Genomic DNA, 25517 nt, shown 5'->3' with positions numbered 1-25517 from the left:
TGAAGACACCGCACGTGGCATTTGGGCAAGATTGGAAAGCCTATACATGTCCAAAACGCTAACAAATAATTAGTACCTGAAGAAGCAGCTATACGTCCTACACATGGATGAAGGTACAAATTTTTTGTCACATTTAAATATGTTTAACGGACTAATCACACAGCTCGCCAATCTCGGAGTGAAAATAGAGGAAGAAGATAAAGCCATCTTGCTGTTGAACTCGTTGCCATCTTCGTACGATAATCTGGCAACAACCATCCTGCACGGTAAGACTACCATTGAGTTGTGTCACATCGGCTCTTTTACTCAATAAGAAGATGAGAAATATGCCTGAAAATCAAGGACATGCTCTCATCACAAAAGGTAAAGGCATGGTTTATCAAAGGAGTTCGAGCAACTATGGTAGACTCGGAGCTCGTGGGAAGTCTAAGAACCGATCCAAATCAAGAGCTAGAAATTGCTACAACTGTGATCAACCAGGTCATTTCAAATGAGATTGCCCAAATCCAAGGAAGGGCAAAGGTGAAATTAGTGGCCAGAAAATGACGACAACACAACCGCCATGGTGCAAAACAATGATAATGTTGTCCCTTATATAAACGAGGAAGATAAATGCATGCACTTATCAGGTCCAGACTCAGAATAGGTGGTTGATACATCGACATCTTACCATGCCACACTGGTAAGAGATCTTTTTTGCAGATATGTAGCAGGTGATTTCGGCCTTGTGAGAATGGGTAACACAAGTTACTCAAAGATTGCGGGAATTGGTGACATTTGTATCAAGACAAATGTCGGATGCACATTAGTTCTAAAGGACGTGCGACATGTACCTGATTTACGGATGAACTTGATCTCGGGAATTGCCTTAGACCGAGATAGATACGAGAACTATTTTACAAATCAAAAGTGGAGATTCACCAAGGGATCATTGGTGATTGCAAAGGGAGTTGCTCATGGCACTTTGTACTGGACAAATGCAGAAATATGCCAAGGTGAATTGAACTCGGCACAATATGAGATTTCTGCAGAGTTGTGGCACAAAAGAATGAGTCATATGAGCGAGAAGGGATTGCAGATTCTTGCTAGGAAATCACTCATTTCTTATGCCAAAGGTACAATGGTAAAACCCTGTGACTATTGTTTATTTGGTAAGCAGCGTAGAGTCTCATTTCAGACATCGTCTGAAAGAATATTAAATATACTTGATTTGATATTCTGATATTTGTGGTCCAATGGAAATTGAATCAATGGGCGGTAATAAATATTTTGTTACTTTTATTGATGATACTTCACGAAAATTATGGGTTTATATTTTGAAAACCAAAGATCAGGTGTTTCAAATTTTTCAAAAGTTTCATGCTATGGTGGAAAGGGAGACAAGCCAAAAGCTAAAGCGTCTTCGAAGTGACAATGGAGGTAAGTACACTTTAAGGGAATTTGAAGAGTACTGTTCGAGCCATGGGATCAGACATGAAAATGAAAATACGGTTCCTGGAACCCACATCATAATGGCGTAGCCGAAATGATGAACCACATCATAGTGAAGAAGGTGAGAAGCATGCTCAGAATGGCTAAACTGCCTAAGTCATTCTGGGGTGAAGTAGTTCAGACAGCCTGTTACCTGATCAATAGGAGTCCATCAGTTCCGTTGGCGTTTGACATCCCAGAGAGAGTTTGGACCAACAAGGAGGTGTCCTACTCGCATGTGAAGGTGTTCGGTTGTAAAACTTTTGCACATGTACCAAAGGAGCAGAGAACAAAGCTGGATGATAAATCTTTTCCTTGCATATTCATCGGATATGGAGATGAAAAATTCAGATACAGATTGTGGGATCCCGTAAAGAAGAAGGTCATCAGAAGCAGATATGTAGTCTTCTAAGAAAGTGAAGTTGGAACTGCTGATGATATGCCAGAGAAGGCCAAAAATGGTATTATTCCTAACCTTGTTACTATTCCTTCTACTTCTAATAATCCCACAAGTGCAGAAAGTACGACCGACGAGGTTGCCGAGCAGGGGAGAAATTTGATGATGATGTCGAGCAAGTGGATCACCCCACTCAGGGAGAAGAACAACCTCAACCTCTGAGAAGATCAGAAAGGCCAAGGGTAGAGTCATGCAGGTACCCTTCCACGGAGTATGTCCTCATCAGTGATGAGGGGGAGCTAGAAAGTCTTAAGGAGGTGATGTCCCATCCAGAAAAAACCAATGGATGAAAGCCATGCAAGAGGAGATGGAATCTTTGCAGAAAAATGGCACGTACAAGCTGGTTGAACTTCCAAAGGGTAAAAGACCACTCAAATGTAAGTGGGTCTTTAAACTCAAGAAAGATGAAAATGGCAAGCTGGTGAGATACAAAGCTCGATTGGTGGTAAAAGGCTTCGAGCAGAAGAAAGGTATTGATTTTGATGAAATTTTCTCACATGTTGTCAAAATGACTTCTATTTGAACAATTTTGAGCTTATCAGCTAGCCTAGATCTTGAAGTGGAGCAGTTGGACGTGAAAATTACATTTCTTCACGGAGATTTGGAAGAGGAGATCTATATGGAGCAACCAGAAGGATTTGAAGTAGCTGAAAGGAAACACATAATGTGCAAACTGAATAAGAGTCTTTATGGGTTGAAGCAGGCACCAAGGGAGTGGTACAAGAATTTTGACTCATTCATGAAAAGTCAAACTTACACAAAGACTTATTCTGATCCATGTGTATACTTCAAAAGATTTTCTGAAAATAACTTTATTATATTGTTGTTGTATATGGATGACATGTTAATTGTAGGAAAAGACAAGGGGCTGATTACAAAGTTGAAGGGAGATTTGTCCAAGTCATTTGATACGAAGGACTTGGGCCCAACACAATAAATTATGGGTATGAAGATAGTTCGAGAGCGAACAAGCAGAAAGTTATTGCTGTCTCAGGAGAAGTACATTGAACGTGTACTGGAACACTTCAACATGAAGAATGCTAAGCCACTCAGCACACATCTTGCTAGTCATCTAAAGTTGAGCAAGAAGATGTATCCTACAAGTGTGGAGGAGAAAGGAAACATGGCTAGAGTTCCTTATTCTTCAACAGCTGGAAGCTTGATGTATGCAATGGTATGCACCAGACCTGATATTGCCATGCAGTTGGTGTTGTTAGCAGATTCCTTGAAAATCCTGGAAAGGAACATTGGGAAGCAGTCAAGTAGATACTCAAGTACCTGAAAGGTACCACAGGAGATTATTTGTGCTTTGGAGGATCTCATCCAATCTTGAAGGGCTATACAAATGTTGATATGGCATGTGACATTGATAACAGAAAATCCACTACTGGATATTTGTTTACATTTTCAGGGGAGTTATATCATGGCAGTCTAAATTCCAGAAGTGTGTTGCACTTTCAACAACTGAAGCAGAGTACATTGCCGTTACAGAAGCTGGCAAGGAGATGGTATGGCTCAAGCGATTTCTTCAAGAGCTAGAATTGCATCAAAATGAGTATATCGTCTATTGTGACAATCAAAGTGCAATAGGCTTGAGCAAGAACTCCATGTACCATGCAAGAACAAAGCATATAGATGTGAGATATCATTGGATTCGTGAGCAAGTGGAGAGCGAATCTTTACAGGTCAAAAAGATTCACACGAGTGAAAATCCTGCTGATTTGTTGATCAAGGTAGTACCAAGAGATAAGTTCGAGCTATGCAAACAACTTGTCGGCATGCACTCAAAATAGAAGACAGTGCTAACTCCTTCAGGTGAATGGGACTGGAGGGGGAGATTTGTAGGGTCCATCCCATAAATTAAGGAAGACAATTTTCTTCCTTTGATTGGCAAGCAGCTATTCTCTTTTGCATTGTCAAAAAATGGTAGGATGTAGAAGGAAAATGTCAAATTGTTATGCGGAAGAAAGAAAAAAATTGCATTGCAAATTTTCAACCAATCCTTCATTCTGATTGGTTGAAGAGGTAGGCTATTTCTCCTGTAAAAGGAGAGTTTCGGCTTCTTCATTTCATCACACAGAAAGAGAAGCAACACAATAGTTGCAGAGAGTATTTCTCAGGTATTGTGAGAAATAGACTGTGTAGAGGAAAAATAGAGAGTGAACGATATTGTAGTGAGATGGGAGTATCAAAAGAGGGTTATTTTGTTTTGAGTGTTGTAGTGATATTTTGAGTATTTTACTCGGATCTACAAAATATAAAATTCCTTGCTATAGTGATATTAGTTGCTCGTCTCGGGGCCGCGGTTTTTTTCCTTATTCAAAAGGGTTTTACACGTAAAAATCTTGGTGTCGTTATCACTCTTTTATTTTTGTTAATTACCGTATCTCGGTGCTATGTTATTATTTCGCTTTTAGTACCGTAAATATTATTTCTGTGGGAGTTTATTCCCAATAGTTTGACACAACAACAACTTGATTGTGTGCATTTCGATACATTTTATGAGTGGTTCAAGGAGAAAATAAGTGACTAAGTCATTGTCTACGTTAAATTATTGTCCTTGTAGACATATCTACATTTATAGTTTTACCTTTATATTTGGTTAGGTGAAGGAGCTGGAAGCCACATCTAACATCTCACAAGGGTCGAGTTTCATTGCGAAAAGATTTAATGCGTTCGATGTAAATAACGGGTATCGTTTTCGAACGAAGAAAAGTGAAGAGTTTAAGGAGACACAAAATAGTGGTGTTATGTTCGTTTCAAAGACTGAAAGTTATGCAAGTACAAGTGACAATACTCCAAAGTCTGCAAATATCAAATATTATGGTAGATTGAATGATATTGTGGAGTTAAACTACTATGAAGAATTTAAGGTTGTCTTATTTAAGTGCGACTGGATCGATGCAACCAAAGGTAGAGGAGTTAAGGAAGACGACTTGGGTTTTACACTTGTGAATTTCTCACGCTTGAGCCCTTTATTTTTGCAGAACAAGCTCAACAAGTAATATTTGTGCAAGATTCTCAAGATCATGAATGGTTTGTCCCTAGGTTAATTAAACCTTGAGACATTTTTGATATGGGAGAGGAACAAAGTGTGCATTTTGAGTCATCAATGCAGAGTAATGCCACTGACTTAGCTCTATTAGAAAATGCTCATGTTTCAGAAGATGAGTATAATGATTGGATAAGAAGTGGTGTCGATGGGATAGAGATTCATAGGAACACATATGGCAAGATTCCCCAAATGATGGTGAAGCTAATGTTGAGAGAGGAAATGACATTGAAAATGAAAGTGATTATGAATAAGATAGGTGGTAATTATAAAATATTATTTTGCAAGTATTATTTAAGAACTTCTAGAGATTTTTCTTAATGCAGAAATTTGAATAAATATACTTTTTTTTGTTTCAATTTAAGTCATTTTTATTGAAGATGCATGTTAGTCAGCTATGAATTTTTTATGTTTGTATTGGTTGATTATTAGTTGAGTTGAGTGAATTCTTTGTGCTTTCTTTTACTTATATTTTGCTTATTGTAGCCATTATATTGGAATATGCTAAGGTGTTATTATCATTGGACAATTATTTTTGCTGGTACATCAACACCTTTTATCTCTTGAACTTGTGTGCACGAATTGCTATTTATTTGTTTTACATAGCTTGAGATGAGGAAGATGCTTCCTCTAATTTTGCATGTGACCTGTTGATTGGTTGGAGTTAATATGGTAATAGTATAATTTAATACAGTTAGATAGTTTCTTTATTTTGGAAAAGGAACTATGCAAACTAGAGGTCGCAACCGATTGGTAATTGAACAAGACGATGATGAAGATGTGAGACCTTATATTGAGCACTTGATGGATGATCAAAACTACTCTAAGGCCCAACCATATATTGAGCACTTGATGGATAGTCAGAACTACTCTGAAGCCCAAACACATGATGGTCACTCTAATGAGTTGAATAGTTCTGCTGGTGGCACTGAGATTTAACATGATGACGATTCGGGTAATGTTTCTATAGTATTACAATCTGGTTATATATAAAATTAGATTATAGCGTTCATTTTCTATATTAAAAAGAAGTCTCAGTGGATGGCTCACCAGAAAATTGTGAAGTTACATCTTAAATCAATAAAAGCTCTTAGTAGTCTCATTCTTTTGTTCTTCCTAGTAATTTGGACTATGATCTCCAAATGATAATGCATATCTGTGATGCTTGTTCGTGTTAATTGCTATTGAATTAGTGAACTTCATGAATTTGGAACACAACAAAAAACTATATATTGAGATGAATTATTTGCTTCTATTTTACTTTTGATGTAAAGAGGAGTTGGTAGAAGAAGTAGAATCACTGTTAAACATCATAGAATCCCTGTAAGATGAACTAGGGAACTTTTATGCTTGTTTTGTGGATTGTAAATATGGCTCTTGCACTGCCGTTGTGCTAATGGAATACAGTTTGTTATCTTTCTCAAAAATATTATTGCTGCTCAACAGTTTTGTCTGCCCGCAGTGTTGACATACAGAGAAAGTTCTTGTCTAGTTTTATTGGTGCTGCTCTTTCCTTTAATAGTTAAACTAGGGACTTACCAGTCGAAAGAGGAGCCGACCCAAATCTCTTGAAGAAGTTCGGCCACTCACGGATCCCCACAATATGAGTGAGGAGCCGACTAACCCAGTTCGAAATATCTTCAACCAGAGGAGGAGGTGAGGTCTTGGCTGTATAAAAATAAGAGAGGGGAGAGGACCATAAATCAGAACCCACAACCATGGACGTTGGCTACCACGTCTTCGTTTCTAACGAAGAAGTAGTTTAACCAAACTTGGCGATTAGCATTATCATCCATCTTCACCACCAGGCACTTGCCTCCTCGGTGGCGACGGTTTAACATTGTCCCCTGTAAAAGCTAGGGGCGAATAGGTGTATCAAATGCCAAAGTGAGAGCTCGACCCCAGCCAGCTCGACAAATTTAGTGAGCATCCTTGTAAGCTTGTAGAGGTATGAGGCGAGCTGGGCTGGGCAGACGCCGTAATAATGGCAAAATTCCTCCGCCAGCGGAAGGAGAGGTAGAGTGTCGCCGACTTGGAAGGGGTAGGCGTAGAAGGCACAGTATCTAGGATGATGAACCTGCATCGTATCCCACCCAACCGGGATTAATTCGAGGTGATCGGGGATGCCGTACTTACCCCTAAGTTCTCCCAATTCCTTATCTGTCATCACTGACTGAAAGGCTCTAGGGTCAACATCAGTGGACTTCGAGAAATCAGACCTGATGTCAGGATTGCGAGGAATTATCTCCTCCACCAAAGGGAAGCCTCCATCCTTGACGGCGGCAGGAGCATTCCCCTCATGAGGAGGGAGCACCATCGTTAAAGGGACTGGCTCACTTCCCTCAGTAGACTCGGAAGGTACGTTAGTCATGTTTTATCAGAAGAAAAAGAGTATCAAGCAGTAAAGAATCGAAAACAATGAAAGCATCTGGAACAGAAAGTGTTAAGTCACAAAGAAGAAAGAAAGAGATATGGAGTTTCAGAGTAGAAGGTCTAAAACTTCAAAATTACACCCTAGCACATCTATTTATAAGAACCTGGGCACCAAAACCGAAAATGGTTCATCATTACTGGCGCCGTAACCAAAGTGGCAGATTCAATCAAAGGACGCACGAGAAACAAAGCAACGCATTGGGAAAATGTGTCACAATGACACATGACGTCATCTTAATTTGTGGATAGTCCAAATCCAACAAACCGATCGAGAAAATCGAGAAGTTTTGAAATAGGTGGTCCGCATAGGGCCACGTTGCCGACTCACCATGACCACCACGATCTGAACTGCTCGCTCAATTGTTTCTACCATAACGAGCAAATCCGCTCATCGACCCCGCCTGAAGCCAGTCTCAATAAGCGGAGGGATTAACTGTATGGCAAAATCTATCTCTAGAGTACCTAAGCCAAGATAATATTATGGGAAGGATTCTCGAGTCGAGGTTAGTCAAAGCGACCCAAGAAGCAACAAAGTCCTTGGCCGAATTGTCAACATGAGCCATAGTCGAGATGTCTACAAGGGTCGAGGTCGAGATTGAATATTGATGATAAGAGTTATAACGGCTAGTTTGTCAAGATAGGATATTAAAAGGGAATATTCTATACACATGTACTATTAGGGTTTCTTAGGAACATGTCCCATATATATAGAAAAAAGAGACAATGATAAGGGCATGTGATATTCATTTGTAAGAACACACTTTGACAAAAAGATTCTCTCTCTCTTACTAAGATACGAACACCACCTTTTCACTGAGATTCTTGTCTATATTATTCCATACTTTTCCATCTAATCCGAGAATAACTCGAACATTCAAGGTTTTATCTGTCACTCATCATTGTCAGGAGGAACAACCATCTAGTTCATCCTTTATTGGGTGAATCATTCATCTTATTTACTTAAATATCATATATTGTTATTTATTGCTATTAAATGCTATATTATTGCTCATGCTTTTTGAAATAGCTATTGCCTATTGTTATCACTATTCGACAAAATCCATCTAATATTTATTGCACCCTCGAAAGCTACATCTAGAAATATTATTGTTAACTAAGTTTAACCCATAATTATATAAATTTAATTATTTGAAGCTGTTAAACTTCATATATGCACCCTTTGAATCCACATGACCTGTTTCTGAAGATAATTACGGTATGTCGCATCCAACCGAGACACGGAGAATGAAGATTTTTTTGTTAATAATGCAACCCTAAGCCACTATTAAAATATAACCAAAAATAAACAGCAATATAAAAATAAGTTGTTACAAAAGTTCAAGACGACATAAAATTCACTTTCTCAATTTTCAAAAACTTGTACTTGAAAACATGCAGGGAGAGTCAACATATATCACTCGAAGAGTCCGGGCGAGGGAGACTTAAAATCACACAAAGCAAAGATGTATAGGGGCATACATACATTGCACTCTTTCTCATTATACTCTTGGATAGCACAGTTAGCCAGTTCAATCAGTACCCCATAGTCGTTGTGGAACTTGAAATCCAGATATGGTGTTATTGGAACAGTCGGACCGGGACAGTCAACAAATTCAAAACCCTGTCAAACAAGCCAACAACGATGAAACCTATCCGCCAAACTGGAAGAAAGAAGAGGGATTATAATGGAATTGGACAAATCTATCCAATTAAAATAAATAAATTCAAATACAGGAAAGTAAAATAATGTCATAGGAATACAAACATTCGTCTAAATCGTATTTCATGGAGAATGAAACCTATTATCAGGGGGGAAAAGGAATAGAAATAAGAGGCTTTTACAGCTTGTTTGGATGGTTGTTACCTATCGTATCATATCGTTTGAATAGTTGTTACATATTGTTTCATAATATATCGTATTGTATTGTTTTGAGAATAAAATATTTAGATAGATTGTATCGTTTGTCATCATTTTATAATGTCATACCCACAATATGAAGAATAAACTTGCAATATTACAAAGAAAAAGCAAGGTAAAAGGTAGAATATAATTATTATATAAAAAAATAGAGTAAAGGATAAAATAGGATTATTTAATAAAAAGGAATGTCAGGATGAGGAAAAAAAGCAAGGTAACGACACGACCACACCAAATTCATCGTTACATAAAGTGATACTTTTCGTTACAATCAAAACATTTATTATATTAGCATTAGATGAATCATAGGCTTTACAATTAGCGGTAAGCAAAAAAATACGTGTATAAATCCATGACATATAAATAAAGCACATGAATCAAAGGCTTGACCAAAAATTGAATGACAGAACTTTAATAGGAAAACGAAAGAAAGGGAGCAAACATTGGATTCTTCAGTTTGATGGTGGTAGTTCAACCAAATTTGTTCAAGAGCAAGGCGATGATCTTCAGGCAAATCATCATCATCAGAGAGGTAATAAGAATAATCGGAGGTTGGGTTTAGATTGCAAACGCAGCATCCTCCTCCTGGGTGACAAAAGCTGCGGAAGATCCATCTGAATGCATGGAGAAATGAAATCCTAATGGTGGCTGAGAGATGAGCCTTTGCACACACTCTCTTTATACCAACTTTACCTTTAAAATTGGGGAAATAAAAAAGACGGAGTTATGGCCTGTGTTTTGAAACGGCGCAAAGACGGAGTTGTGGCTTGCATTTTGAAACGACGCTTTTATTCCTCTTTCATTGTTCTTAACGGAAGTACATGTAATTGAGTATTCAGAAAAGGTGCCTTTTTGAATTAAGTGTTGTATTAAAATGAGAGGATAAATCTTAAAAAAAGAGATAATAGATAAATCTTTTTCCTGGCCTATCAAAGGTGCCAAGTCACCTTTTTTAGACCCTCAATTATAGATATATATAGATTCTTAGGACGGTAAGGTGGTTCAAACATTGATCTATATAATTGTATAACTGATTCTTTTCCAATTAACTGAAGAGGTGTGTCTAGTGGTGGCAGAGAACAAATATAACACATGCAACCACATTTTTATGAAATAGAAAGTTCCGATAATATTGTGAAGACTTGGAGAATTGAAACTAACACAACTTCGTGATTAGGATCAGTTGCTTGCTTCTTTTCATGTGATGATTCTTGATTTCCTACAACCTTAACTTCAGTTCCAATATGAGTACTTTGTTGTAATTCCTTGACATTGTTGTGACATTTATAGTTATATTTCTGCTTTGCTAGTCTCTTTCTGTAGCGTAATGTTAAAGTATCTGGAGTTATAATTTTTGATGTCATAAGATGATTCAGATCTTTTTCATTTTAGGTAATTCAGAAGCAAAAAAAGTTTGTGGGCCTACTTTACTAAAAGATATTTAAAAACTTCCGCCGGAAAAGACCGTTGATGTGCCGTTTAATAATCGTAACCAAGCTATTGGGAAAGAGGGTCGAAAGCTTGCTAGCTTTCTAGGAATTATTTCCAGAACTTCAGAACTAACACCTCTACATGTAGATGATTGGAGAAATTTTGACAACGAGGAAAGAAGAAATTGGTAGATTTTGTAAGGGTATGGAGAAGTTATTATTATTATTATTATTATTATTATATGAACATGCTCAATCTTTTATACATGATATTATCTTCTAAATGTTGGCTTTTATTTTTGTAGAAGAAGTTCTCTATCCCAAAATGTGGAGAAGCGTGAATCTTAAAGTCACTAGGAAAGAAAGGGAAAGATTACAAGTCCGGATTTAAAAGTGAGTATATGCGAAAATATAAGACTAAAGACGCTTTGCTAAAAAATAGACCAAGTCGTATACCAAGGGATCAATGGAGTAGTCTTGTCTCTTATTGGCTTTCTGATAAAGCTAAGGTATCAACCTTGAAAATTCTCCTAGCTCATATTCATAGCGTTTTGATTTTAGTTATTCTCAACTTATATTTATAATTTATAAGATATCATTTTAATATTTCAATGACAGAGATAATCGAGTTAACGGAGAAACAAAATGAAGAAATGAATAAGATGAAACAAAATCAGGAGAAGATGCAATTAGAACTGCTCCAAATGAGACAATTCATGCGCAAATATGCTCCTAATGCATCTATGCCTCAAAGTAGCAATGGCACCTCAGGTGAACAAGTAACTCGATTTTATAAGCTTTAAATATTTTTAATGAAATTTTTATCATATAAAAGTATCGTTACCTAACATGTTAATATTTATTAGATACCTGACGCCAACAGTGGATATGAACAAGTACCACAAATATCAAAGATACCTAATGTTACTGAAAATGCTCAACCTTCTCACGGTACTACTCATCTTTGTCCTTCATCGCTATTGTTTGAGTTTTCCTCCTTCGGTTTTTATTACTTTATTGTTGTATTTGGGCTTACCTTGGATGATTCTTACTTTTATATATTTTCTTTTCCTAGTGTTGATGTCATAACTATTGCAAAATTTCTACATCATTCCAAAAGAATATGGACGTAGATTGGTCGTCATTTTCAATTACTCAAGTGTCATAGGAATTACACTTATTTTTCAATTAGGGGTTATTTGTCTTATTTATTTATCTCCATGATGATCATTTGGGGTGGTTTTATTAAAGTGAGAATGGCGGGACTAAGGCATCAAATATTCTTTAGTTTTCTAGTATTTCTCTCTGCAAATGCTATAGTCAACTTGATACTTCTTTTGGCCTTTCACCGAACCTGCCTTTTCTACTGGAGTTCATTGGATTGATTAACATCATATTAAACCTTCAACCAAGTTTGCTTCACTGGGTTTTAGAATATTTATGCAGTTCCTCAATAGATTGTCTATCTGTATAGTAATAATGAGGTAAAGAGAAACGATGATAGCTGGTTTTTCTAGATTTTAAGTATATGTCGCATGCTTATTTAAGAAATCCATGATGCTTTCTATTTCCTATTATAGGATCAAGTTGTAGTAACTTATTTCTTTTAATCTACCTTGTAATTTTGCATTCGTTCTGTTCTTAACACTGAAAGATTTCGGGTGTGTTGGTACAAAGGAAATTATTTTTTTAGTAAAAAAAGTGGTTTGCCTGGTTGGCTCAAAGAGTGTTATTGGAACTTCCGTTATTCTTGCCGTCCTCGTATGTGAAGAAAGAAAGAGTGTTCTTGGAACTTTTTTTATTCTTGCTTCTGAAGAACATATTTTTATGGGTCTTTGGTTTCTTTTATCGTTGCCGGTTCATACATTATTAGTATTATTTTTCTGTCCTTTGCTAATGATATTTGCTTGTTGTTATTGTTGTCGTTGTTGTAACTTGGCGTGCAACTTCTTTTTACTTCTCCAAGCTAATACTCTACTTTTGAATTTTTTGTTTGTTTCTTCTCTACCATAACAAAGAAAGAAACTGTCTTTAATTGTTTGCACATCCATTTTGCTCGCTTATAGATACATCTAGTTGTTTCTGCTTATATACGTTAGGTGAGGGTGTTTGCTGAAAAAGAATATTTTTTCACATTATATTTCATCTTTTGACACAGTTATTTTATAATTTCAGGTCATACACCCTAATGTTCGATAATTTAGCGGGTGGAAGATTTCAAAATGATGAAAAGTGCGAAAATCATTTGAACATCATTATTTGTCTGGATTAGTTATATAATGACATTAGTTATTTAGTTCAAACAATATAAGTTTATTTTAAGTTGCTATGACATTAATATTTTTTATTAGTACTTTCTTTTGTTAAGATTTAATGAGATATATTATGTTTTTTTGAATTAATATTAATATATTTAATTATTGGATCATATTCTGGATGGATGTAGTAACTATTATTGGCTAAACTATTGCTATTACAGCTTGTGACTTGTAGTGCTAATTTAGTTGGATATACCTGTTATAAAGTAGGATGATAAAAGGACAAATTAAGATGTTTTCACACAGTGTTGCTTCGTTCTACGACGGTTTTCAAGCTAGCACCCGTTTCAGCATATCATCTCGCTCGATTCCAAAAAAAAAAATCCAGTTCTATATCGCAAACGAGCAGTTGATCCCACGAAAGCAATGCTGGCTTTGTTGCGGGTTCAACTGGAATTGTAAGAAGTGAGGTAAATTGCCTTTCTCCCCACCGCATATGCCTCCTCTGCTTATGCCACTGGTGATGAACTCACTATGGCTATTCAACGTCAAACTCAAAGTTTTTCTTACTACATAGGTGGCAAAATGAAGCCTCTGTCTTGATTCTAAGATGTTCTTAGAAGGGATACTATAGCCATTTTAATTGCCACAAAATAATTATCATTAAAGATGCTAATTTTAGCAGTAATTATTTTGAATTTAGAGGCTATATAAATGGATGCTAAAGGAGTATAATTAGCCATTTTAGTTTGGATTTAGCAGCCATTATAATTTCCGCCAACAATTATCGTTAAAGATGCTAATTTTAGCGATAATTATTTTAAATTTAGCGGCTATATAAATGGATGCGAAAGGAGTATAATTATTCGTTTTGGATTGGATTTAGCAGTCATTATAATTGCCGCAAACAATAGCCGTTAAAGATAATAGTTTTTAGCAGCAATAACCATACCTTTTAACAGCTTTTGTTACAATGGCCGCTAAAGCCTTTGCCGACCCCGACTTCAGCGGTGAAACATCAATAGCCGGTAAAGCCATTTTGTATTGCCGCTAAAGCCCCTTTTTGTTGTAGTGAATATCCTTAAAGAACAAAATGTAAAGTCTTAAGGGACAAAATATGTATCCGTAAGGTGGAAACTTTCGTTCATTTCTGTGCGCAACATACAAGATTGCAAATGTGTACAAGCTTCGTGTTATGGCTCAAGTGATCTATGTGGGCACGGTTCACTTGACCGTTTGGCCATTACAATAAATCCTATCCATCGAGCCCCGACTGTTCAAGAACAAAGTTTTCTTCCTTGCTAAAGTAATTATTCGAGGGTGATGGCCCCTAGTATTCGAGGCCGATCGTAGAGAGGGATCGGATACTGTTGATGTGATCCTCGACTCCGGTTTATAACCGGTCTTCAATTCTAAGTTAGCACGATCTACCATTGTCTCGTTAAAAACCATGCCAGAAAACCCATTTGGGACAAAACCGGTTCAAGGAAAAAAGAGTGCAACGCGTGCTTTCAGGCCTAAAAGCTGCATCATCCTTTGGTCGTTGCCTGCAAGCATCAATCCAATTCGTAATATATGTAAATAAAAGAATGAATGGGGTCGTACCTTAACAGTAGTATCGTTTTAAATGGGCTACATTCCAGTTGTTTGGTAGTCTCTCACCGTTCACTGCTTCGAGTTTGTATGATCCTTTGCCGGTGATCTCGATAATTTGATATGGACCTTCCCAATTCGGTCCCAGCTTCCCTTCGTTAGAGTTCTGGGTGTTTAGTGTCACCTTTGTTAACACCAAGTCCCCGATATTAAAGTGTCAGAGGTTGGCTCTCCGGTTATAATACCTTTCGATCCGTTATTTTTTGGGCGGCCAACTAGACAAGGGTGGCTTCGCACCTCTCGTCCAACAGTTCCAGGCTCGTGCACATGGCCTCGTCGTTTAACTCTTCGGTCGCATATCGGAACTTGAGACTTGTTTCTACTACTTTGACGGTATTAGTGCTTTGGCACCGTAGACCAACGAGAATAGGGTGACCCCGATACTAGATTTTGAGGTTGTACGATACGCCCATAGGACTTCGGGCAAACTTTCCTTCCATTTTACTTTGGCCTCGGTAAACCTCTTCTTAAGATTTTGGATTATGGTTTTGTTCTTAGACTCCACCTGCCTGTTTCCACTAGGGTGATAGGGTGTTGATAGGATCCTTTTGATCTTATGGTCCTCGAAACATTTACTCACCTTACTGCCGATGAACTGCTTTTCCATTGTCGCACACGATCTTGGCCGACATTTCGAACCGGCATATTATGTGGTCCTAAATAAAATCAATAACTTCTTTCTCCCTGACTTTCTCAAATAAATCGGCTTTCACCCATTTAGAAAATAGTCAGTCATAAATTATATAAATTGAGCCTTACCGGGTGCCCGTGACAAGGGACCGACGATATCCATTCCCCATTTTATGAATAGCCAGGGTGACAAGACCGAATGTAGTAGCTCCCCAGGATGATGAATCATTGGTGCATACCTCTGACACCAGTCATATTTTCGCACGAACGCTTTTGCGTCTTTATCCATGTCGATCCATTAGTAGTCGACTTCGATTATCTTACGAACCAACGATTCGACACCCGAATGGTTCTCCTAGGTGCCTTCGTGAACTTCCCGCAAAATATATTTGGTATGTCATGGTCTCAAACATATGGCGAGTGGGCCATCGAACATTCTCCTGAATAGGGTGTTGTCTTCAAACAAGCTGAACCTAGTCGCCTTTGTGGAGAGAGCTCTCGGTTCTTTAGGATCCGAGGGCAGTTTCCCGGTCTTCATGTAATCTATATACTTGTTTCTCCAGTCCCAGGTTAAGCTTGTCAGGTTTATCTCGGTGTGGCCTTTTTTCAATATCGATTTCATGAGTTGCACGACCGTTCCCGAGTTGAATTCATCGTCATCAACCGACGATCCCAAATTAGCAAGAGCATCGGCTTCGTTGTTTTGATTCTGAGGTACATGTTGCAAGGTCCACTCCTTGAACCGATGTAACGTCACCTATAGTTTATCCAGGTACCTTCGCATTTGTTCCTCTTTGACTTCGAACGTTCCATTGACTTGGTTCACCACAATGAGGGAATTGCACTTAGCTTCAATCACCTCGACCCCCAGGCTTTTAGCCAGTTCGAGCCCTGCAATCATGGCATCATACTCGGCCTCGTTGTTAGTGAGTTTTACAGTTCAAATAGATTGCCTAGCTACATTACCCATCGATGGCTTCAACACGATGCCAAGTCCGGACCTCTTTGCATTTGAGGCACCGTCCATAAAGAGAGTCCAGATTCCGGAGGAAGTCCCCGAGTTCAACAACAATTCCCTTTCATCCTCGGGTATTAGGGCCGGCGTGAAGTCGGCCATGAAGTTCGCCAAAATTTGAGATTTGATGGTGGTTCGGGGTCGATATTCAATATCGTACCCGCTGATCTTCACGGTCCATTTGGTCAACCGTCCCGAGAGCTCGGGTTTATGTATTATGTTCCGCAAGGGGTAAGTAGTCACGGCTCATATGGGATGGTACTGAAAATACGGTTTTAACTTCCTAGATGCGCTTAGAAAGTGAGCGCCAATTTTTCCAGGTGAGGATACCTAGTTTCAACCTTGCCTAGAGTCCTGCTAACATAGTAGATAGGAAATTACATTCCTTCCTCTTCCCGAACTAGGACAACACTTACCGCTATCTCGGATACCGCTAAGTACAGGTACAACTGCTCGTCCGCCTTCAGAGTGTGAAGCAAATGCGGGCTCAAAAGGTACCACTTGAGTTCTTCCAAGGCTTGTTGACACTCCGCGGTCCATGAGAAGTTGTTCTTCTTCTTCAATAGAGAGAAGAACTGATGGCTCTTGTCGGAGGACCTTGAAATGAATCGACCCAAAGCGTCTATGCACACAGTTAGCCTTTGAACGGCCTTGACATTGTCCACCATTGTAATGTCCTCTATGGCCTCGATTTTATCTGGATTGATCTCGATTCCCAGGTTAGACACCATGAATTTGAGAATTTCTCAGACCCGACTCTGAATGCGCATTTTTCCGGGTTCAGCCTCATATTATATTTCTTCAATATGTTGAAGGTTTCCTGCAAATGTTTCAAATGGCCCTCTGCTCGCAGGGACATAACAAACATATCGTCAATGTAAACCTCCATTGATTTTTCTATTTGCTCTTCGAACATCTAATTTACTAGGCATTGGTAAGTGGCACCGGAATTTTTTTTGTTTGAATGGCATTACGTTATAACTGTAGGTGTCGTACTTAGTTATGAAGGACGTTTTTTCTTGGTCGCCTGGGTCCATCCGAATTTGGCTTTACATGGAATAGGCATCGAGAAAGCTGAGGATATCGTGGCCGGCCGTTGCATCGATCGTGTGATTGATATTGGGCAAAAGGAAAGAGTCCTTGGGGCATGCCTTTTTCAAGCCCTTTTTAGGGACTACTACTACGTTTGCTAACCAATCGGGGTACTTAACCTCTCGAATGGATCCTATTTTAAGGAGTTTAGATACCTCGTCTTTGATGAATGCATGCTTGACTTCGGACTGAGGCCTCATTTTCTGTTTGACCGGTGGATCTTCGGATCCAAGCTCAGCTTGTGAGTAGTTATTTCCGGCAGGATCCCTGTCATGTCATGGTGGGACCAAGCGAAACAATCTGTGTTAGCTATAAGGAAGTTAACGAGTTTTTTCTTGAGCTCGGGACGTAACCTCGTGCCCATGTATACCTTATGTTCGGGCAGGTGCTCGATCAATATGACTTGCTCCAGTTCCTTGATTGTTGATTTGGTGGCATCAGAATCACTGGGTTAGGGAACTCCGTAGTCGTCGTCCTCACTCGTCCCCTGCTTTTCTGGTTCGGTCGGGGCGGGTGTCGGGGATTGCTATTTGGTCTCTTCCTTGGCGACCTGTCACGACCCCAAATTTTCCTCCGTAGGATGTCGTGATGGCACCTAGTCTCTAAGACTAGGTAAGCCCATCAATGCAGAATAATAAGAGAAATATGAAATAAATAAATTTGCAAACTCACATAATTATAACTCCCAAAACCCAGTAGAAATAAGTCACGAGTTTCTAAGAATTTATCTTCAATGCCTTTATACATCAAGGTGTAAATAAAATAAGGAAACAATATAATAAGGATAGAAGGGGACTCCGGAGTCTGTGGACGCTGGCAGCTATACCTCGAAGTCTCCGCACACAGGTAACTCACTAATGTCTCGGCTGGTAGGAGGTACCTGGAACTGCACAAAAAAATGTGTAGAACCGTAGTATGAGTACACCACAACGGTACCCAGTAAGTGTCAAGCCTAACCTCGTTAGAGTAGTGACGAGGTCAGGTCAAGCCCTACTAGAAATAATAAAGGACATGGTGAAATGTTTAACAATATAATAAAAATAAAATGACAATGGAATGAATCAAGTAGTATGTCACCATTTAATTACACAAAATAAGGGCAAATAATACCTCGTGGAAAGAAAATAGAAATTTACAACTTAAAGAAAATCACAACAATGATCAAAGACAAATGCAGTCATAAAGAAATATCAACAACGGCACTCCCAAGGTACCGCCTCGTAGTCCCAAATCATAAATAAATTCACAATATCTCATTTCCTTATATCACCGCGGGAGCCTTCACAATCAATTTTAAAGAAATCATTTTTTTCCAAAATAGCATCTCGCGTTTTATCCACCCTTATCACACCACATGACTTCTAGTAGTTCCCCTACTAGCCACGTGTATCAAGCCACCCTTATCTCACCGCATGCGTTTCAACACCCAATGTATATCACCGCATGCATATCAATATCAAAATATATCACAATTTGCACCTCAAGTGCCCAAATATTTTACCTTGCCAAAATAAATCAACAACAATATTATTTTCACAATAAAGAGCTCACGACTCATGCCAAAATAAATCAACAACAATATTTTCCATAATAAAGAGCTCACGGCTCCATCACAATGAGTACGAAAATCTCAAAAAGAATATTAAACAAAAATAATATTTCACTAATTTAACACCTTGTCTAAATATCAAAATTTTAAATGAAAAATACTTTATTTTTAATAATATTTAAATTAAGAAATCCATCTTTCAAGTAATGCACAGAATAAAAGAAACGGAGTTTCAACTAAACAGGTAAAACACTTAGCAGGAACATATCAAGCAAATTTAAAATACGAAAATATATTAATGATGATGAATATAACAGAATAAAATAATTTAATTAATATGAAACAATGCTCTTACATAATTTACAGACATAATCTTCCATATTTAGCCCGTGTATACACTCGTCACCTACGTGTACACGACTTTCAACACATCAACAATTTCATATCAATACCAATCCTAAGGGAAGTTTCCCCCACACAAGGTTAGACAAGTCACTTACCTCAAACCGCACTCAATTAGTCAAGTAGTATGCCTTTTCCTCGATTTTACGACTCCGATCGGCTCGAATCTAGTCATAATTAATTCAATACAGTCAACAAATTAATAGAATCAATTCCATAGGAAAATAATACATTTTCAATAAAAATCCGAAAATAACCCAAACTTTGCCTGTGGGGCCTAAGTCTCGGAATCCGGCGAAAGTTACTAAATATGAATGCCCATTCAACCACGAGTCTAACCATACCAAAATGACTAAATTCCGATAACAATTCGACCCTCAAATCCTCAAATCTATCCAAGAGGGTTTTCAAATTTTTCCAACTTAAATCACCAATTAAATGTTAAGAACAACGATGGATTCAGGTAATCGAACCAAAATTGAGTTAAGAACACTTACCCCAATGTTTTTCTTGAAAATCTCCCGAAAATCGCCTCTCTCCGAGCTCCAATTAGTCAAAAATAGGAAATGGGACGAAGTCCCATTTTCTGAACTTAAACTCCCTGCCCAAACATTTCTCCTTCGTGAACACGGTCAGTGCCTTGTGTTCGCGAAGCACAAAATTGTGCTGCCAAACATTGCCCTTCATGAACGCAAATGCAACCTTGCGAACGCGATGCCTTGCCTGGCTTGGCCTTCGCGAACGCGAAGGCAAAAATCCTCTCTGGCCATTTCCCCTTCGCGAACGCGAGCCCTCGGTCGTGAACGCGAAGCACAAAATGTGCCAGTCCAAATTTCCTCTTCGCGAACGCGAGATTCCCCTCGCGAACGCAAAGAAGGAAACCAGAAAATGCATTAGAAAATTTCCAGTAGCATTCCAAGTCCGAAATTCAATCTGTTAGCCATACAGAACTCGCCTGAGGCCCTCGGGACCTCAACCAAAAATACCAACAAGTCCTAAAACCTCATACGGACTTAGTCAAAACCTCAAATCACATCCAATAACGCTAAAATCACAAATCACACCCCAATTCAAGCTTAATGAAACTTAAGAATTTCCAACTTCTACATTCGATGCCGAAACCTATCAAATCAAGTCTGATTGACCTTAAATTTTGCACACAAGTCATAAATAACATAATGGAGCTATAAAAAATTCGGAACTGGATTCCGACCTCGATATCAAAAAATCAACTTCCTAGTCAAACTTCCAAACTTAATTCTTATTTTAACCATTTCAAGCCTAATTTAACTATGGACTTCCAAATAAAATTACGAACACGCTCCTAGGTCCAAAATCACCATACAAAGCTGTTGGAAGCATCAAAATTATATTCTGGGGTCATTTACACATAAGTCGACATCCAGCCAACGTTTTCAAGTTAAGTTTTAAACTTTGGAACTAAGTGTTCCAATTCATTCTAAAATCTCACCGGACCCGAACCGACTACCTCAGAAAGTCACATAACAGTTATAAAGACCTGAATGAGCAGTAAATAGGGGTACATGGCTACAACTTTTAAAACGACTGGCCAGGTCGTTACATCCTCCCCCTCTTAAGCAAATATTCGTCCTCGAACGAGTTTAGATTTATACCTGTAGTGGTGAAAAGATGAGGATAACAATTGCGCATATCATGCTCGGTCTCCCAAGTATCCTCCTCAACCAGATGACCCCTCCTCTGTACTTTTACTGAAGTAATGCTCTTTGATCTCAACTTCCTAACCTGTCTGTCCAAAATGCCCACTGGTTTCTCAACATAAGATAGATCCTTGTCCAACTGAACTGAGCTGGAGTCTAACACATGAGATGGATCGCCGTGATATTTCTGGAGCATGAAAATATGGAACAGTGGATGAACTGTAGAGAGAATAGGTGGTAGTGCAAGTCTATAAGCCACCTCCATCTCCAATTCTTTCAAGAATCTCCAAAGGTCTGATATACCTCGGGCTCAACTTGCCCTTCTTTCTGAACCTCATAACACCCTTCATAGGCGAAACCCGGAGCAAAACCCTCCCACCAAACATGAATGCAACATCACGAACCTTTCGATCCGCATAACTCTTTTGTCTAGATTGGGCTGTACGGAGTGAAATGCCATACTCAACTCCACCTGAGTACCCAACTCTCGTTGTACGGCTCTCAAGAACCGTGATTTAAACTGTGTACCCCGGTCATAGATGATAGTTACCGATACGCCATGAAGCCTAACAATCTCGCGAATGTAAACCTGAGCCAACTGCTCCGAAGAGTAAGTAGTAACCACATGAATGAAATGAGCTGACTTGGTCAATCTATCTACAATCACCCAAACTGCATCGAACTTTCTCTGAGTCCGTTGGAGCCCAACAACGAAATCCATAGTGATCCGCTCCCATTTCCATTCTGGATTCTCCAACTTTTGAAGTAATCCACCCGGTCGTTGATGCTCATACTTCACCTGGTGGTAATTTAGGCACTGAGCTACATATTCTACTATGTCTTTCTTCATCCGCCTCCACCAATAGTGCTCTCTCAAGTCCTGATACATCTTTGCAACACCTGGATGAATGGAGTGCCGCAAACTGTGAGCCTCCTGGAGAATCAACTCACGCAAGCCATCTACATTGGGTATACATAACCTGCCCTGCATCCGTAATACACCGTCATCTCCAATAGTGACTTGTTTGGCATCACCGTGCTGAACTGTATCCTTAAGGACAAGAAGATGGGGGTCATCATACTAATGCTCCCTAATACGATCATGAAGAGAAGATTGAGAAACCACACAAGCCAAAACTCAGCTCGACTCGGATACATCCAATCTAACAAACTGGTTGGCCAAGGCCTGAACATCCAAGGCTAAAGTCCTCTCTACTACCGGTAAATATGCTAAGCTGCCCAAATTCTTCGCCTTACGACTCAAGGCATCAACCACTACATTGTCCTTCCTGGGATGATAGAGAATGGTGATATCATAATCCTTAAGCAACTCCAACCATCTCCGCTGCCGCAAATTAAAATCCTTCTATTTAAATAGATGTTGTAGACTCCGGTGATCGGTGTAGAACTCACAATGGACACCGTACCAATAATGCCGCCATATCTTCAAGGCATGAACAATAGCCACTAACTCAAGGTCGTGGAACAGATAATATTTCTCATGTACCTTTTACTGTCTGGACGCATAGGCAATCACTCTACCATCTTGCATCGACACTGCACCGAGAGCAATACGCGACGCATCACAATACACAATATAAGACCCTGAACCTGTATGTAATACTAATATTGGGGCTGTAGTCAAAGTTGTCTTGAGATATTGGAAGCTCTCCTCACATTCCTCGGTCCACCTGAACAGAGCACCCTTTTGGGTCAATTTGGTCATAGGTGTAGCAATATAAGAGAAACCCTCTACAAATCTGTGATAATACCATGCCAATCCGAGGAAACTTCGGATCTCTGTAGCTGAGGACGGTCTGGACCAACTCTGCACTGCATCAATCTTCTTCGGATCTACCTTGATCCCTCACACGAAACTATATGACCCAAAAATCCCACTGAATCAAGCAAGAATTCACACTTTGAAAATTTTGCATATAACTTCTTTTCTCTAAAAGTCTGAAGCACAATCTTCAGGTGCTGCTCATGATCTTCCTGACTCCGGGAATACACCAGAATGTCGTCAATAAACACAATGACGAAAGAATCAAGATAGGGCTGAAATACAGTATTCATTAAGTACATAAATGCCGCCGGGGTGTTGGTTAGCCCAAATGACATTACAAAGATCTCATAATGACAATACCGAGTCCTAAAAGCAGTCTTTGGGATATCTGGCTCTCGAATCTTCAGTTGATGATAGCCTGAACGCAAGTCGATCTTAGAGAACACTCTGGCACCTTGAAGCTGATTAAATAGGCCATCAATACATGGCAATGGATACCTGTTCTTCACTGTAACCTTGTTCAGCTGGCGGTAATCAATACACATCCGCATAAAACCATCCTTCTTATTCACAAATAAGACAGGAGCACCTTAAGGCGATACACTGGGCCGAATGAAGCACTTATCAAGTAACTTCTGTAACTGTTCTTTTAATTCTTTCAACTCTGTTGGGGCCATACGATATGGTGGAATAGAAATGGACTGAGTGCCCGATAACAAATCAATACCAAAGTCATTATCCCTATCGGGTGGCATACCCGGATGATCCGCTGGAAATACATCAAGAAAATCCCTTACTACAGGAACTGACTCCATGGTAGGAGTGTCAACACTAATATCTCTCACATAGGCCAGGTAACGCATCACACCCCTTCTCAACTATTAGTTGGGCTTTAAGAAATGAAACAACCATACTAGGAACATGATCCAAGGTACCTCTCCACTCTAGCCATGGTAGACCTAGCATAGCCAGCGTCACCGTCTTGGCGTAACAACCAAGAATAAAGTGATAGGGCAACAACAAGTCCATGCCCAAAATAATATCAAAATCCACCATACTGAGCAATAATAAATCAACTCTAGTCTCAAAATCACTGATAACAATCAAACACGACCGATACACGCGGTCAACAATGATAGATTCACCCACGGGTGTAGGTACATAAACAGAAGAACTCAAAGAATCACGAGATACGCCCAAATACGGGGCAAAGTAAGATGACACATAAGAATAAGTGGAGCCTGGATCAAACAAGACTGATGCATCTCTATGATAGATTGGAATAATACCAGTGATAACAGAATCAGATGCAACTGCCTCCTTCCTAGCAAGAAGGGCATAATATCTGGCCTGGGCTCCCCCTCTAGGGCGACCTCTACCTGTTTGACTTCCACCTCTAGCTGGCTGTGCAGGTGGAGTAGCAACTGGTGCAGTGATCATGGCCTGAGAAGCCTGAGGGCCTTGTGGAATAGGCGGGGCCTGAGAAATCTATGGAGGTGCACCCCTCCTAAGTCTGGGGAAATCCTTTATGATATGATGAGTGTCACCACACTCAAAATAATCCCTTGAAGGACGTGGCTGCTTGGACTGGCTTGGGCCTGGTCGACTAGAATCTCAGGGTCTCTTAGTTTCCCTTTCTTTTCTCTCCCGAGTTTGCATACGCTACAATCTCCTAGCAATTGACACCACATGTTGGTATGTGATGTCCATCTCCAGTTTTCGAGCCATAATGAATCTGATACTAGGGTATAGCCCCTCAATAAATAGGCAGACCCGCTCTCGAACAGTAGCAACCAAGGCTGGTGCATGCCTAGCCAAATCACTGAATAAGACCGCATACTCTAACACAGTCATAGAGCCTTGGCACAACTGCTCAAACTCTGCACTCCATGTATCTCTAAGTCTCTGAGGAACATACTCCCTCAAGAACATTTCTGAAAATTGAGTCGAAGTGAGACTGAAGCTGCCTCAGCCGGACTATCCAACTCATATGCCCGCCACCACTGGTAGGCCGCTCCTCTAAGCTAGAATACTGTGAAAAAAACTCCACTGGAATCCATAATGCCCATGGTATGGAGGATACAGTGACATTCCTTAAGAAAACCCTGAGCATCCTCTGAAGCTAAACCGCTGAATGTGGGAGGGTGGTACTTCTTGTACCTCTCGAGCCTGAGCTGCTCCCCCTCTGAAACTGCTGCCCTAACCTCGGGCCAAACTGGGACAACTGGCTGCACTTGTATAACCTCTTGGGAATGGTCAACTTGAGCTTGTGACTTTGGGGTACGAGCAGAGGGAGTTTGTGCTCCTCCCCCACACTGAGATGTGGCAGGAGCAAGTGGAATTAACCCGGCCTGAGCTAGAGTGCCAAACATGCTCAGAAACTTGGCAAGAGTTTCCTGAAGTGTAGGGGTAGTAACAAGCGCTCAGGTGCCTGCTCTCCAGTTGGAGCTACTGGTGGCTCTGCTGCAGCAACTTGTGCAGGTGCTCTGGGTGCACCACGTGGTCTTCCTCGGCCTCTGCCCCGACCCCGGCCTCTTGCGGTGCCAACAAGGGGTGCGGGTGTCTGATCATCAGATCCAGTTGTGCGTATCCTCACCATCTGGTGTAACCGCACCAGCGAGGTTTTGGTCGAGGTGTGGAGTTGCATAAGTGGTTCTGGCTGGGGAAGTTACGAAATATGAACGCCCATTCAA

General features: G+C 39.7%; 1 long non-coding RNA gene across 1 annotated transcript; it reads left to right on the top strand.

Annotated features, from left to right (window-relative positions):
* The first annotated feature begins 9780 nt into the window (after nucleotides 1-9780).
* LOC107777699 (uncharacterized) lies at nucleotides 9781-13087 on the top strand. Its single transcript, XR_012698869.1, has 5 exons — nucleotides 9781-10963; nucleotides 11066-11269; nucleotides 11379-11531; nucleotides 11627-11711; nucleotides 12936-13087. It is a non-coding gene; the product is annotated as an uncharacterized LOC107777699 (long non-coding RNA).
* The last annotated feature ends 12430 nt before the right edge of the window (nucleotides 13088-25517 follow it).

Source organism: Nicotiana tabacum, chromosome 14, assembly GCF_000715075.1.
Source record: "Nicotiana tabacum cultivar K326 chromosome 14, ASM71507v2, whole genome shotgun sequence".
NCBI classification, from domain to species: Eukaryota; Viridiplantae; Streptophyta; class Magnoliopsida; order Solanales; family Solanaceae; genus Nicotiana; species Nicotiana tabacum.
This window is presented reverse-complemented; position numbering and strand designations above follow the sequence as displayed.